At 37.9% G+C, this 17,267-nt stretch overlaps 1 non-coding gene across 1 annotated transcript; it reads right to left on the minus strand.

Annotated features, from left to right (window-relative positions):
• Positions 1-789: 789 nt before the first annotated feature.
• Positions 790-897, minus strand: LOC112799213 (small nucleolar RNA R71). The gene has a single exon (XR_003200789.1). It is a non-coding gene; the product is annotated as a small nucleolar RNA R71 (small nucleolar RNA).
• Positions 898-17,267: the final 16,370 nt, after the last annotated feature.

The following is a 17,267-nucleotide window of genomic DNA, read 5'->3' on the forward strand; positions in this document are numbered from 1 at the left end:
ATTTCTTCTCTTAATTGTCGAAAATCACTAACCTTTTTTCAAAAATAATTTTTGAAAACTCCTCTCTCTCATCTCCTTCTATTTATTTATTCATTTACTAACACTTTCCTTCAACTTAAAATTGGAACCCTCTCTTCTCCTCTGTGTTCGAATTTTTCTCTTCTCCTTCTTCTATTCTTTTCTTCTTTTACTCACATAAAAGAATCCCTATACTGTGACATAGAGAATTCCTCTTCCTTTCTTTTCTCTTCTTTTTCACATGAGCAGGAGCAAGGATAAGAACATTCTTGTTGAAGCTGATCCGGAACCTGAAAGGACTCTGAAGAGGAAGCTAAGAGAAGCTAAAACACAACACTCTGAAGAGGACTTTACTAAAATTTTTGAAAAAGAAGTAGAGATGGCTGAACCCAACAACAATGCAAGAAAGATGCTTGGTGACTTTACTGCACCAAATTCTAACTTCCATGGAAGAAGCATCTCAATCCCTGCCATTGGAGCAAACAATTTTGAGCTAAAGCCTCAATTAGTTTCTCTGATGCAACAGAATTGCAAGTTTCATCGACTTCCATCAGAAGATCCTTTTTAGTTCTTAACTGAATTCTTGCAGATCTGTGATACTGTTAAGACCAATGGGGTTGATCCCGAGGTCTACAGGCTTATGCTTTTCCTTTTTGCTGTAAGAGACAGAGCTATAGTATGGTTGGACTCTCAACCTAAAGATAGCCTGAACTCTTGGGATAAGCTGGACACGGCTTTCTTGGCCAAGTTTTTTCTCCTCAAAAGCTGAGTAAGCTTAGAGTAGATGTTCAAATCTTCAGACAGAAAGAAGGTGAATCCCTCTATGAAGCTTGGGAGAGATATAAGCAACTAACGAAAAAGTGTCCTTCTGACATGCTTTCAGAATGGACCATCCTGGATATGTTCTATAATGGTTTGTCTGAATTATCTAAGATGTCATTGGACCATTCTGTAGGTGGATCTATTCACCTAAAGAAAACACATGCAGAAGCTTAGGAACTCATTGACATGGTTGCAAATAACCAGTTCATGTACACTTCTAAAAGGAATCCTGTGAATAATGGGACGCCTCAGAGGAAGAGAGTTCTTGAAATTGATGCTCTGAATACCATATTGGCTCAGAACAAAATGTTGACTCAGCAAGTCAACATGATTTCTCAGAGTCTGAATGGATTACAAAATGCATCCAACAGTACTAAAGAGGCATCTTCAGAAGAAGAAGCCTATGATCCTGAGAACCCTGCAATGGCAGAGGTGGATTACATGGGTAAAGCCTATGAAAACACTTATAATCCTTTGATAAACCACTATTTTATGGTTTATAATGTGTTTAATTGTGTGGTTTTATCATGATCTTTACCCACTTATTCATATAATTATCATGCATTTATATTTCCTTCCTAAAATTATTACATGATTGAAAACTTACTTCCTAGAGACTTTTAATTAGGTTTTTTAATTCTCCTTTATTCCATTCGATGCCATGATCTATATGATAAGTGTTTCAGGCTTTATAGGGCATAAATGAAGTGGAGATTGGAAAGGAAGCATGCAAAAATGGAAGGAACACAAAGAATTGAGGAGATAACCAGCGAGAAGTCACGCGATCGCATGGCTGACGCGACCGCGCGAGATAGAAGAAATAACAGTGACGTGCTCGCGTGCCTGACTCAACTGCGCAGATTGGAAGCTGCATGAACGACGCGAATGCATGGACGACGTGCACACGTGGTACGAGAAATGCCGAGTGACGCGAACGCATGGATGACGCGGCCGCGTGACGTGCGCGATCTGTAGAATTTCAGAAGTCGCTGGCAGAGTTTCTGGGCCGGATTTTAACCCAGTTTTTGGCTCAGAAACACAGATTAGAGCCAGGGAACATGCAGAGACAGAAGACAACATTTATTCTGCATCATTTTTAGTTTCTAGATCTGAAATTGCTCCTCCCCTAGGTTTTACTCAGTTGAACATCCATAGTTAGGATTTTGAAGGTTTTGGCTTAGCTTTTAAGAAGAGTCTACCTCCGGTACCAGTTATTATATTCTGTTATTTAGTTTCCCTTTATTCTTCCATATTCTTAATCCCCCCCAGAGTTGACATTGGATTATTTTCACAAGTTATTAATATATACTATTTTTATTTTCAATTAATCTCTTTCATTATTATTCATCATGTCTTCTTTTATTTTCCCCATTATTTTTGTGAAGTTTATAATTATGATGAGTGAGTAGTTCCATAACTTGATTGGAAGATGATTGAAAGGAACCCTTGAGTTGAATCACTCAAGAGAGAAATTATAATTGGGTTATTTGTTGGATCACCCTCTAATCATTGACACTAGTCCTTCCCAAGAGAGAGGACTAGGACATGTGACTAGAAACAGCTTTCCAACTTGCTTGACTTTCCTTTACCTAGTAAGGGATAACTAAGCAGAGCTACTTCCAATTATTAATTAATCTTGAGAGTACTTCAACAAGAATATGGCTTCCAACTAATCTACTCCCAGTTAAGGCTTTTATTTAAGATTAATTAAATTCTCTAATTTAATTTCCTGTTTATCAACTCAACCATTTTTGAAAACACCTGATTGATAAAATAGCACATTGCTCTGCAACTCGTTGGGAGACGACCTGGGATTCATACTCCCAGTATTTTAATTTCAATATTGTGACAACCCTTTTAAATTGATAAGCAAATTTTCGACTGGTTAAGGACTGTACTTGAAACATATTTCTATTAATAAATTCTTAACTTGACAATTTCCGCCACGTCAATTTTTGGCGCCGTTGCCGGAGAGTTGCAACAGTGTGCTAATTTATTGGTTGGCTTTTATTTAATTGCAATTTTTCTTTTTATTTTATTACCATGAGCTGTACATTTCTTTCGTTAAATGATGCGTTCACTTCCTGATCCAAGCTTGCCAATATTTGACCCTGAGATTGAAAGAAATCTTTCACGTATAAGGCAAGCTCGGTGATGAGCGGATAATTTATATGCTTTTTGGCATTGTTTTTAGGTAGTTTTTAGTATAATCTAGCTACTTTTAGGGATGTTTTCATTAGTTTTTATGCTAAATTCACATTTCTAGACTTTACTATGAGTTTGTGTGTTTTTCTGTGATTTCAAGTAATTTCTGGCTGAAATTGAGGGACCTGAGCAAAACTCTGATAAAAGGCTGACAAAGGACTGCTGATGCTGTTGGATTCTGACCTCCCTGCACTCGAATGGATTTTTTGGAGATACAGAACTTTAAATGGTGCGCTCTCAACAGCATTAGAAAGTAGACATCCAGAGCTTTCCAGAAATATATAATAGTCCATACTTTATTCGTGATTAGATGACCTAAACTGGCGCTCAACGCCAGTTCCATGCTGCATTCTGGAGTCAAACGCTAGAAACATGTCACGAACCAGAGTTGAACGCCAAAAACACGTTACAACTTGGTGTTCAACTCCAAAAGAAGCCTCAGCTCGTGTAAAGTTCAAGCTCTGCCCAAGCACACACCAAGCGGGCCCCGGAAGTGGATTTCTGCATCAATTACTTTCTTCTGTAAACCCTAGTAGCTAGTATAGTATAAATAGAATATTTTACTATTGTATTCGGGGTCCTTCTCCTTTATTTTCGAATTCACATCATATTTTGGGGGCTGGCCATTCGGCCATGCCTGGACCACTATCACTTATGTATTTTCAACGGTGGAGTTTCTACACACCATAAATTAAGGGTGTGGAGCTCTGCTGTACCTCAAGTTTTAATGCAATTACTACTATTTTCTTTTCAATTTGATTTATTCCTGTTCTAAGATACCATTCGCACTTCAACCTGATGGAGGTGATGATCCGTGACACTCATCATCATCCATCCTTATGAACGCGTGCCTGACAACCACTTCTGTTCTACAAGCGAGAGCTAGGATGCGTATCTCTTGGATTCCTGATACACAATGCATGGTTGCCCCTCGCCTGACAACCGAGCCTTCCATTCCGTGAGATCAGAGTCTTCGTGGTATAAACTAGAATTGATGGCGGCATTCATGAGAATCCGGAAAGTCTAAACCTTGTCTGTGGTATTCCGAGTAGGATTTTGGGATTGAATGACTGTGACGAGCTTCAAACTCACAATTGTTGGGCGTGATGACAAACGCAAAAGAATCAAGGGATTCTATTCCATCATGATCGAGAACCGACAGATGATTAGCCGTGCCGTGATAGAGCATTTGGACCTTTTTCACTGAGAGGATGGGATGTAGCCCTTGACAACGGTGATGCCCTACATACAGCTTGCCATGGAAAGGAATAAGAAGGATTGAAGGAAGGCAGTAGGAAAGCAGAGATCCAACAGGGACAAGTATCTCCATACACTTATCTGAAATTCCCACCATTGAATTACATGAGTATCTCTATCTTTATTTTCTGCTTATTTATTATTATTATTCGAAAACTTCATAACATTTACTATCCGCCTAACTGAGATTTACAAGATGACCATAGCTTGCTTCATACCAACAATCTCCGTGGGATCGACCCTTACTCACATAAGGTATTACTTGGACGACCCAGTACACTTACTGGTTAGTTGTGCGGAGTTGTGACTAAGTGTGATTCACGTTTGAGAGCGCTACCAAGTTTTTGGCGCCATTGTTGATGATCACAATTTTGTCCACCAAGTTTTTGGCACCGTTGCCGGGGATTGTTTGAATTACAATTACGTGCAACAACAGCGCCAAGTTTTTCTAATCCGGTAACAACACCAAGTTTTTGGCGCCGTTGCCGGGGATTGTTCAAGTTTGGACAACTGACGGTTCATCTTGTTGCTCAGATTAGGTAATTTTCTTTTTTTTGTTTTCAAAAATTTTTCAAAAAAAATTATCCCTATTTTCGAAAAAAAATATTTTGAAAATAAATCATTCTATGGCTTCAGAATTTTTAAGAATGGATTCTAGAGTTTCATGAAGCATGTTGAAGCCTGGATGGCTGTAAAGCCATATCCAAATTCTTTTGGACTAAGGCTTCAACTAATCACCACAATGCATGTAATTCCATCCTAAAGCTGGCTGGCTATGAAGCCATGTCTAACCCTTGGATTGGAGCTTTAGGCTAACATTGAAAGATTCCTAGAATCCTTATTAAAAATTTTGAATTTCTTGTTTTCTTTTTCCTATATGTTTTTCGAAAAAAAATATATAAAAGAAAATACAAAAAAAATCATAAAAAAACAAAAATATTTTGTGATTCTTGTTTGAGTCTTGGGTCATGTTTTAAGTTTGGTGTCAATTGCATGCTTTAAAAATATTTCTTGCATTTTTTCGAAAATTCATGCATTCATAGTGTTCTTCATGATCTTCAAGTTGTTCTTAGTAAGTCTTCTTGTTTGATCTTGATGTTTTCTTGTTTTGTGTCTTTTATTGTTTTTCATGTGCATTTTTGCATTCATAGTGTCCAAGCATTAAAGATTTCTAAGTTTGGTGTCTTGCATGTTTTCTTTGCATAAAAATTTTTTCAAAAATATGTTCTTGATGTTCATCATGATCTCCAAAATGTTCTTGGTGTTCATCTTGACATTCATAGTGTTCTTGCATGCATTATGTGTTTTGATTCATAATTCTCATGTTGTGAGTCATTTTTTATGTTTTTCTCTCTCATAATTAAAATTTCAAAAATCAAAAAAATATATTTTCCTTTTTTCTCCCAAAATTTTGAAAATTTGGGTTGACTTAGTCAAAAATTTTTAAAATTAGTTGTTAAGTCAAATTTTCAAATTTTAAAAATCTTATCTTTTCAAAACTTTTTCAAAAATCAATTCATTTTTGTTATTAATTTTTGAAATTTATTTTTTTAAATTATTTTTCAAAAATCTTTTTCTTAATTTTATCTTTATTTTCGAAAATTATGCTAACAATTAATATGATTGATTCAAAAAATTTGAAGTTTGTTACTTTCTTGTTAAGAAAGGTTCAATCTTTAAATTCTAGAATCATATCTTTTAGTTTCTTGTTAGTCAAGTAATTAATTTTAATTTTAAAAATTTAAATCTTTTCCAACCATATCTTTTTAAATCATATCTTTTTATCTTATCTTTTATATCCTATCTTTTTTAAAATTTTATCTTTTGTTTTCAAAAATTTGATTTTAAATATCTTTTCTAACTTCTTATCTTCTTATCTTTTCAAATTTGATTTTCAAATCTTTTTCAACTAACTATTTGACTTTTTTTTTGTTTCTTATCTTTTTCAAAACCACCTAACAATTTTTCTCTCTCTAATTTTCGAAAATACTTCTCTCTTTTTCAAAAAAAAAAAATTCTTTTTTTATTTAATTAATTGTTTTAAATTTTAATTTTAATTTCATTTCTTATCTTTATCTTCGAAAATCATTTAACTCCTTTTCAAAATTTAATTTCGAAAACTTCTCCTTCTCTCATCTTTTTCTATTTATTTATTCATTTACTAACACCTCTCTTTACCTCTCTTCATCTCAAATCACTGCCCCTATCCTTACCCTTGTGTTTGGATTCTCCTTTCTTTATTCCCTTCTTCTTCTACTAATAATAAAGAACCTTTTTTCTGTGACATAGAGGATTCCTCTTCTTTTTCTGTTCTCTTCTCTTTCATATGAGCAGGAACAAGGAAAAAGGCATTCTTGTTGAAGCTGATCCAAAACCTGAAAGGACTCTGAAGAGAAAACTAAGAGAAGCTAAATTACAATAATCCAGAGACAACCTTGCTGAAATTTTCGAACAAGAAAAGGAGATGGCAGCTGAACCTAACAAAAATAATGCAAGAAGGATGCTTGGTGATTATACCACACCTACGTCCAAGTTTGATGGAAGAGGCATCTCAATTCCTACCATAGGAGCAAAAAATTTTGAGCTGAAACCTCAATTAGTTGCTCTAATGCAACAGAACTACAAGTTTCATCGACTTCCATCAGAAGATCCTTACCAGTTCTTAACTGATTTCTTACAGATCTGTGAGACTGTTAAGACTAATGGAGTAGATCCTGAAGTCTATAGGCTCATGCTTTTCCCTTTTGCTGTAAGAGACAGAGCTAGAACATGGTTGGACTCTCAACCTAAAGATAGCCTGGACTCCTGGGATAAGCTGGTCATGGCCTTCTTGGCTAAGTTCTTTCCTCCTTAAAAGCTGAGCAAGCTTAGGGCGGATGTTCAGACCTTCAAACAAAAAGATGGTGAATCCCTCTATGAAGCTTGGGAAAGATACAAACAGATGACCAAAAGATGTCCTTCTGACATGTTTTCAGAATGGACCATGATAGATATATTCTATTATGGTCTATCTGAGTTCTCTAATATGTCATTGGACCATTCTGCAGGTGGATCCATTAACCTAAAGAAAACGCCTGCAGAAGCTCAAGAACTTATTGACATGGTTGCAAATAACCAGTTCATGTACACTTCTAAGAGGAATTCCGTGAATAATGGGATGCCTCAAAGGAAGGGAGTTCTTGAAATTGATGCTCTGAATGCCATATTGGCTCAGAACAAAATGTTTACTCATCAAGTCAACATGATTTCTGAAAGTCTGAATTGATGGCAAAATGCATCCAACAGTACTAAAGAGGCATCTTCTGAAGAAGAAGCTTATGATCCTGAGAACCCTGCAATAGCAGAGGTAAATTATATGGGTGAACCTTATGGAAACACCTATAATTCATCATGAAGAAATCATCCAAATTTCTCATGGAAGGATCAACAAAAGCCTCAACAAGGCTTTAATAATGGTGGAAGAAATAGGCTCAGCAATATTAAGCCTTATCCATCATCTTCTCAGCAACAAATAGAGAATTATGAATAGAGTACCTCTAACTTAGCAAATTTAGTCTCTGATCTGTCTAAGACCACTTTAAGTTTCATGAGTGAAACAAGGTCCTCCATCAGAAATCTAGAGGTACAAGTGGGCCAGCTGAGTAAGAAAATCACTGAAACTCCTCCTAGTACTCTCCCAAGCAATACTGAGGAGAATCCAAAAAAGAGTGCAAGGCCATTGATATAATCAACATGGCCGAACCTAGAGAGGAAGGAGAGGACGTGAATCCCAATGAGGAATACCTCATGGGACGTCTCTCAAGCAAGAAGGAGTTCCCTATTGAAGACCCAAGGAAATCTGTGGCTCATATAGAGACCATAAAGATTCCATTAAACCTCCTTCTGCCATTCATGAGCTCTGAAGACTATTCTTCCTCTGAAGAGGATGAAGATGCAAATGGAGAGCAAGTTGCTCAATATCTAGGAGCTATCATGAAACTAAATGCCAAGTTATTTGGTAATGAGACTTGGGAAGGTGAACCTCCCTTGCTCATTAGTGAACTAGATACTTGGGTTCAGCAAACTTTACCTCAAAAGAGACAAGATCCTAGCAAATTCGTAATACCCTGTACCATAGGCATCATGACCTTTGAGAAAGCTCTATGTGACCTGGGGTCAGGTATAAATCTTATGCCACTCTCTGTAATGGAGAAGCTGGGAATCATTGAGGTACAACCTGCCATGTTTTCATTACAATTGGAAGACAAGTCAGTAAGACAAGCTTATGGATTGGTAGAGGATGTGTTAGTGAAGGTTGAAGGCCTTTACATCCCTGCTGATTTCATAATTTTAGACACTAGGAAGGAGGAGGATAAATGCATCATCCTGGGAAGACCTTTCCTAGCCACAGCAGGAGCTGTGATAGATGTTAGCAGAGGAGAATTAGTCCTTCAATTGAATGGGGACTACCTTGTGCCCAAGGTTATCCTTCTGTAAAGATGGAAAAGAGACACGATAAGCTTCTCTCAATACAGAGTCAAACAAAGCCCCCACAATCAAACTCTAAGTTTGGTGTTGGGAGGACCTCATCATGCTTTGAACATCTGTGAGGCTCCATGAGAGCCCACTGTCAAGCTAGTGACATTAAAGGAGCACTTATTGGGAGGCAACCCAATTTTTATTTATCTAATTTTATTTTTATTATTTTATGTTTTAGTAGGTTCATGATCATGTGGAGTCACAAAAAAAATACTAAAATTAAAAACAGAATCAAAAACAGCAAAAGAAAAATCACACTCTGGAGGAAGGACTTACTGGCATTTAAACGCCAGTAAGGAGCATCTAGCTGGCGTTCAACGCCAGAACAGAGCATGGATCTGGCGTTGAACGCCAGAAACATGCAGCAATCTGGCGTTTAAACGCCAGGATTGCACACTGAGGAAAGCTGGCGTTCAACGCCAGAAACATGCTGCAGATGGGCGTTGAACGCCCAGAACAAGCATAAAGCTGGCGTTTAATGCCATAAACAAGCATCAATCTGGCGTTAAACGCCAGGATTGCATGCAGAGGGCGTTTTACACGCCTAATTGGTGCAGGGATGTAAATCTTTGACACCTCAGGATCTGTAGACCTCACAGGATCCCCACCTACCTCACCCTCTCTCTCTCCATTCACAGTCATCCCTTCTGTTTTTCATTCACCACTCACATCCATCCACCCTTCCCCATACACCCCACCTACTTCAAATTCAAAATCTTACCCACCCAATCCCACCCATATAGCCGAATACACACATCCCTCCATCTCCTCCATATCTTCTTCTTCTTCTTCTATTCTTTCTTCTTTTGCTCGAGGGCAAGCAACATTCTAAGTTTGGTGTTGTTAAAGCATAGCTTTTTTGTTTTTCCATAACCAGTGATGGCACATAAGGCCAGAGAAACCTCTAGAAAGAGAAAAGGGAAGATAAAAGCTTCCACCTCCGAGTCATAGGAGATGGAGAGATTCATCTCAAGGGTCTATAGCTCAATGGTAGAACATTTGACTGCAAATCAAGAGATCCCTGAGATACCTCAGGGGATACATTTTCCGCCACACAACTATTGGGAGCAACTAAGGTTAAGAGCACTAAAATCACTAGGGATCATGCAACAGAAGCAAGGAAGAGACATAGAGGAGCTCAAAAAGCAACATTGGTCCTTCAAGAAGGCGCCACCCTCACTAAGGTGGATTGATGAGCGGATAATTTATACGCTTTTTGGCATTGTTTTTATATAGTTTTTAGTAAGTTTGAGCTACTTTTAGGGATGTTGTCATTAGTTTTTATGCTAAATTCACATTTCTGGACTTTACTATGAGTTTGTGTGTTTTTCTGTGATTTCAGGTAAATTCTGACTGAAATTGAGGGATTTGAGCAAAACTCTGAAGAAGGCTGACAAAAGGACTACTGATGCTGTTGGATTCTGACCTCCCTGCACTCGAAATGGATTTTCTGGAGCTACAGAACTCCAATTGGCACGCTCTCAACGGCGTTGGAAAGTAGACATCCAGGGCTTTCCAGCAATATATAATAGTCCATACTTTATTCGAAGAATGACGATGTAACTTGGCGTTGAACGCCAAGTACACGCTGCTGTCTGGAGTTAAACGCCAGAAAAACGTCATGATCCGGAGTTGAACGCCCAAAACACGTCATAACCTGGAGTTTGACGCCAAGAAATGCCTTAGCTCGTGGAATGATCAAGCTCAGCCCAAGCATACACCAAGTGGGCCCCGGAAGTGGATTTATGCATCAATTACTTACTCATGTAAACCCTAGTAGCTAGTCTAGTATATATAGGACATTTATCTATTGTATTAGACATCTTTGATCTCAGTTTTGTTTTATTCTTCATCTTAGGGGATCATTGATCATGTTAGAGAGGGCTGGCCATTCGGCCATGCCTGAACTCTTTGCTTATGTATTTTCAACGGTGGAGTTTCTGCACACCATAGATTAAGGGTGTGGAGCTCTGCTGTACCTCAAGTATTAATGAAATTCTATTATCTTTTATTCAATTCTCTATCTTATTCTTATTCTAAGATATTCATTCGTACCCAAGAACATGATGAATGTTATGAGTCAGATTACCCTCATTATCATTCTCACTTATGAACGCGCGTGATTGACAACTACTTCCGTTCTACATGCAACAGAGCTTGAATGCGTATCTCTTAGATTCCCCAACAGAATCTTCATGGTATAAGCTAGATAGATGGCGGCATTCATGAGGATCCGGAAAGTCTCACCTTGTCTGTGGTATTCCGAGTAGGATCCTGGGAATCCGAAAAGTCTCACCTTGTCTGTGGTATTCCGAGTAGGATTCCGGTAATGAATGACTGTGACGTGCTTCAAACTTTAACCTGCTGGGCGTTAGTGAAAGACGCAAAAGAGGGATTCTATTCCAGTAGGAGCGGGAACCAACCGGTGATTAGCAGTACTGTGACAGAGTGCGTGCATTAGTTTTCACTGCGAGGATGGGATGTAGCCATTAGCCATGGGTGATGCCTCCAGACTGGTTAGCTGTGCGAGTGACAGCCGCACAGGGTATTTCCCCGAGAGGAAGAAAGTAGCCACAGTTGATGGTGAACCCATATACAAAGCTTGCCATGGAAAAGAGTAAGAAGGATTGAGTAGAAGCAGTAGGAGGGCAGGCGTCCGAGAGCTCTACAGCATCTCCATCCGCTTATCTGAAATTCCCACCAATGAATCTGCATAAGTGTTCTATCCCTTTTATTGTTTAATTCCTTAACTTACAATTTTCGAAAACCCATAAACAATTTTAATCTGCCTGACTGAGATTTGCAAGGTGACCATAGCTTGCTTCATACCAACAATCTCTATGGATTCGACCCTTACTCACGTAAGGTTTATTACTTGGACGACCCAGTACACTTGCTGGTTAGTTGAACGGAGTTGTGAATTCAACCAGTGCCATAATAATGATTTCATACAAAGACAAACAACTTGAAGAGAATATGGATCACAATTTCGTCCACCAAGTTTTTGGCGCCGTTGCCGGGGATTGTTCGAGTATGGACAACTGACGGTTCATCTTGTTGCTCAGATTAGGTAATTTTCTTTTCAAAAACTTTTTCAAAATTTTTTCTTTTCTTTTTCGTTTTCTCCAACTTTATTTTCGAAAAAATTAATAAAAATACAAAAAAAATTAGAAAATCATAAAAATCAAAAATACTGTGTTTCTTGTTTGAATCTTGTGTCAATTTTAAAGTTTGGTGTCAATTGCATGCTTTCAAAATTTTTCTTGCATTTTTTTTCGAAAATCTCATGCATTCATAGTGTTCTTCATGATCTTCAAGTTGTTCTTGACAAGTCTTCTTGTTTGATCTTGATGAATTCTTATTTTGTGTTGTTTGTTGTTTTTCATGTGCATCTTTGCATTCATATTTTTCATGCATTAAAGATTTCTAAGTTTGGTGTCTTGCATGTTTTCTTGCATTAAAAATTTTTCAAAATTATGTTCTTGATGTTCATCATGATCTTCAAAGTGTTCTTGGTGTTCATCTTGACATTCATAGCATTCTTGCATGCATCTTGTGTCTTGATCCAAAATTTTCATGTTTTGGGTCATTTTTGTGTTTTTCTTTAAAAATTCAAAAATAAAAAAATATCTTTTCCTTATTTTCCTCCAAATTTTCGAAATTTTGGGTTGACTTGGTCAAAAATTTTTCAAAATTAGTTGTTTCTTACAAGTCAAGTCAAAATTTCAATTTTAAAAATCTTATCTTTTCAAAATCTTTTTCAAAAATCATATCTTTTTCATTTTTTTTATATAATTTTCGAAAATTTCAAAAATCTTTTTCAAAATTTTTTAAAAATCTTTTTCTTATCTTTTATATCTAATTTTCGAAAATTAACTAACAAGTAATGTGATTGGTTCAAAAATTTGAAGTTTGTTACTTTCTTGTTAAGAAAGGTTCAATCTTTAAAGTTCTAGAATCTTATCTTGTAGTTTCTTGTTAGTTAAGTAATTTTAAAAATTAAATCTTTTTCAAAATATCTTTTTCAAATATATCTTTTTATCTTTTATCTTATCTTTTTTTTTTCAAAAATTTTATCTTTTTCAAAATTTGATTTCAAAATATCTTATCTAACTTCTTATCTTCTTATCTTTTTCAAAATTTGATTTCAAATCTTTTTCAAATCAACTAACTAACTTTTTGTTTGTTTCTTATCTTTTTCAAAACCAACTAACTACCTATCTCTCTCTAATTTTCGAAAATCCTCCCTCTTTTTTTTCAAAAATTCTTTTTAATTGTTTTACATTTTAATTTTAAACTTATTTTATTTTTAATTTTCGAAATTACTAACTTCTCTTTTAAAAATTATTTTCGAAAATCCTCTCCCTCTCCTCTCTTATTCTATTTAATTATTTAATTACTAACACTTCTCTTCACCTCTCTTCATCCACAAATCCGAATTTCCTTCTTCATTCTTCTACCTCTTTCTTCTTCTACTAACATAAGGGAATCTCTATACCGTGACATAGAGGATTCCTTTTTCTTTTCTTGTTTTCTTCTCTTTCTTATGAGCAGGAACAAGGATAAAGGCACTCTTGTTGAAGCTGATCCAGAACCTGAAAGGACTCTGAAGAGAAAATTAAGAGAAGCTAAATTACAACAATCCAGAAATAACCTTTCAGAAATTTTCGAACAGGAGAAGGACATGGCAGCCGCAAATAATAATGATAATAATGCAAGGAGAATGCTTGGTGACTTCACAAAGCCAACATCCAAGTTTGATGGAAGAAGCATCTCCATTCCTGCCATTGGAGCCAATAACTTTGAGCTTAAGCCTCAACTAGTTGCATTAATGCAACAAAACTGCAAGTTTTATGGGCTTCCATCTGAAGATCCCTATCAGTTTTTAACTGAGTTCTTGCAAGTTTGTGATACTGTAAAGACGAACAGAGTTAATCCTGAAGTCTACAGACTCATGCTTTTCCCTTTTGCTGTAAGAGACAGAGCTAGAATATGGTTGGATTCACAACCTAAGGATAGCCTGGACTCCTGGGATAAGCTGGTCACTGCCTTCTTGGATAAATTCTTTCCTCCTCAAAAGCTGAGCAAGCTGAGAGTGGATGTTCAAACCTTCAAACAAAAAGATGGTGAATCCCTCTATGAAGCTTGGGAAAGATACAAGCAGCTGACCAAGAGATGTCCATCTGACATGTTTTCAGAATGGACCCTATTAGATATATTCTATTATGGTCTCTCTGAATTTTCGAAAATGTCACTGGACCATTCTGCAGGTGGATCTATTCACCTGAAGAAAACGCCTGAAGAGGCACAAGAACTCATTGACATGGTTGCAAACAACCAGTTCATGTATACCTCTGAAAGGAATTCCGTGAATAATGGGGTACCTCAGAAGAATGGAGTTCTTGAAATTGATGCCCTGAATGCCATATTGGCTCAGAACAAAATGTTGACTCAACAGGTCAACATAATCTCTCAAAATCTGAATGGATTGCAACATGCATCCAACAGTACTAAAGAGGTAGCTTCTGAAGAAGCTTATGATCCTGAGAACCCTGCCATGGCAGAGGTTAATTACTTAGGTGAACCTTATGGAAACACCTATAACTCATCATGGAGAAATCATCCAAATTTCTCATGGAAGGATCAACAAAAACCTCAACAAGGTTTTAACAATGGTGGACGCAATAGGCTGAATAATAGTAAGCCATATCCATCATCTTCTCAGCAACAGACAGAGAACTCTGAACAAAATAATTCTAATTTAGCTAATATAGTCTCTGATCTGTCAAAAGCCACTTTCAGTTTCATGAATGAAACAAGATCCTCCATTAGAAATTTGGAGGCACAAGTAGGCCAGCTGAGTAAGAAAGTTATTGAAACTCCTCCCAGTATTCTCCCAAGTAATACAGAAGAGAATCCAAAAGGAGAGTGCAAAGCCATTGACTTAGTCAACATGGCCGAATGCATCAAGGAGGAGGAGGACGAAAATCCTAGTGAGGAAAACCTCCTGGGACGTCCATCAAGCAAGAAGGAGCTTCCTATTAAGGATCTAGAGGAATCTGAGGCTCATACAGAGACCATAGAGATTCCATTAAATCTCCTTCTGCCATTCATGAGCTCTGAAGAATATTCATCCTCTGAAGAGGATGAAGATGTGACTGGAGAGCAAGTTGCTCAGTACTTAGGAGCTATCATGAAGCTGAATGCCAAGCTGTTTGGTAATGAGACTTGGGAAGGTGAACCTCCCTTGCTCATTAGTGAACTAGATACTTGGATTCAGGAAACTCTACCTCAAAAGAAACAAGATCCTGGCAAGTTCTTAATACCTTGCACCATTGGCACCATGAGCTTTGAAAAAGCTCTATGTGATCTTGGGTCAGGAATAAACCTTATGCCACTCTCTGTAATGGAGAAGCTGGGAATCATTGAGGTATAACCTGCCTTGTTCTCATTACAATTGGCAGACAAGTCAATGAGACAAGCTTATGGAATGGTAGAGGACATGCTAGTAAAGGTTGAAGGCTTTTACATCCCTGCTGATTTCATAATCCTAGATACTAGGAAGGAAGATGATGAATGCATCATCCTAGGAAGACCTTTCCTAGCCACAGCAGAAGCTGTGATAGATGTCAACAGAGGAGAGTTAGTCCTTCAATTAAATGGGGAATACCTTGTGTTTCAAGCACATGGTCATCCCTCTGTGACAAAAGAGAGTAAGCATGAAAAGCTTCTCTCAGTTCAGAGTCAAGAAGAGCCCACACAGTCAAACTCTAAGTTTGGTGTTGTGAGGCCACAACCAAACTCTAAGTTTGGTGTTCAAATTCCATATCCAAACTCTAAGTTTGGTGTGGAGACAACACACTAAATTGATCTGATCATCTTGTGGCTCCATGAGAGCCACTGTCAAGCTATTGACATTAAAGAAGCGCTTGTTGGGAGGCAACCCAATTTTATTTATCTAATTTTATTTTATTTTGTTTTAGTGTTATTTTTGTGTTTAATTAGGTACATGATCATGAGGAGTCACGAAAAAATCAAAAAAATTAAAAACAGAGTCAAAAACAGAAGAAAAAAATTTTTCACCCTGGAGGACGCACGGGCTGGCGTTCAACGCCCAGAAGGTGCATCTGGCCGGCGTTTAACGCCAGAACAGAGCACCATTCTGGCGCTGAACGCCCAAGACAAGCAACAACCTGGCGTTTAACGCCAGGATGCGCACACAGAGGACAATCTGGCGCTGAACGCCAGAAACAAGCTTGAAACTGGCGTTCAACGCCAGAAACAAGCATCACATGGGCGTTTAACGCCCAGAACATGCACCAATGGGCGTTTGAACGCCAGAATGATGCATGAAGGCAATTTACACGCCTATAGGGTGAAGGAATGGTATTTCTTCTCACCTCAGGATCTGTGGACCCCACATGATCCCCACCTCAGGATCTGTGGACCCCACAGGATCCCCACCTACCTTTTCTTTTAATCCTAATCACACTCTCCTAATCCAAATCTCATTTTCAATGTCACACTTCCCAAAAACCTTCACCAATCACCTCAATTCCTCTTCCCAATTTCCCCATGCACCATTCACATCAACCTCCTCTTCCCCATAAACCCCACCTACCCTCATAAAATTCAAATTCATTTTCCCACCCTTTCCCACCCAAAATGGCCGAAACCTCACCCTCCCCCCTCCCTATAAATACCTCTCTTTTCTTCTTCATTTTCACAACAAAAACCCCTTCTTCTCTCATATAGCCGAACCCCCTCCTCTCATTCTCTTCTTCTTCTTCTACTCTTCTTTTCTTTTTTGCTCGAGGACGAGCAAATTTTAAGTTTGGTGTGGTAAAAAGCCTAAGCTTTTTATTTTTCATTCACCATCAATGGCACCCAAGACCGGAGTTTCCTCAAGAAAAGGAAAAGGGAAGGTAAAAGCTTCCACTTCCGAGTCATGGGAGAAGGAGAGATTCATCTCCAAGAGCCACCAAGACCACTTCTATGATGTTGTGGCAAAGAAGAAGGTGATCCCCGAGGTCCCTTTCAAGCTCAAAAAGAATGAGTATCCGGAAATCCGACATGAAATTCAAAGAAGAGGGTGGGAAGTCATAACCAACCCCATGCAACAAGTCGGAATATTGATGGTTCAAGAGTTCTATGCTAATGCATGGATCACTAGGAACCATGATCAAAGTATGAACCCGAATCCAAAGAACTATCTTACAATGGTTCGGGGGAAACACTTAGATTTCAGTCCGGAAAATGTGAGGTTGGCGTTTCATTTACCCATGATGCAAGGTGATGAACGCCCCTACACAAGAAGGGTCAACTTTAATCAAAGGTTGGACCAAGTCCTTGCGGACATTTGTGTGGAAGGCGCCCAATGGAGAGTAGACTCCAAAGGCAAACCAGTCCAACTAAGAAGACTGGACCTCAAGCCTGTAGCTAGAGGA

Source organism: Arachis hypogaea, chromosome 4 (assembly GCF_003086295.3).
Source record: "Arachis hypogaea cultivar Tifrunner chromosome 4, arahy.Tifrunner.gnm2.J5K5, whole genome shotgun sequence".
Lineage (NCBI taxonomy): Eukaryota > Viridiplantae > Streptophyta > Magnoliopsida > Fabales > Fabaceae > Arachis > Arachis hypogaea.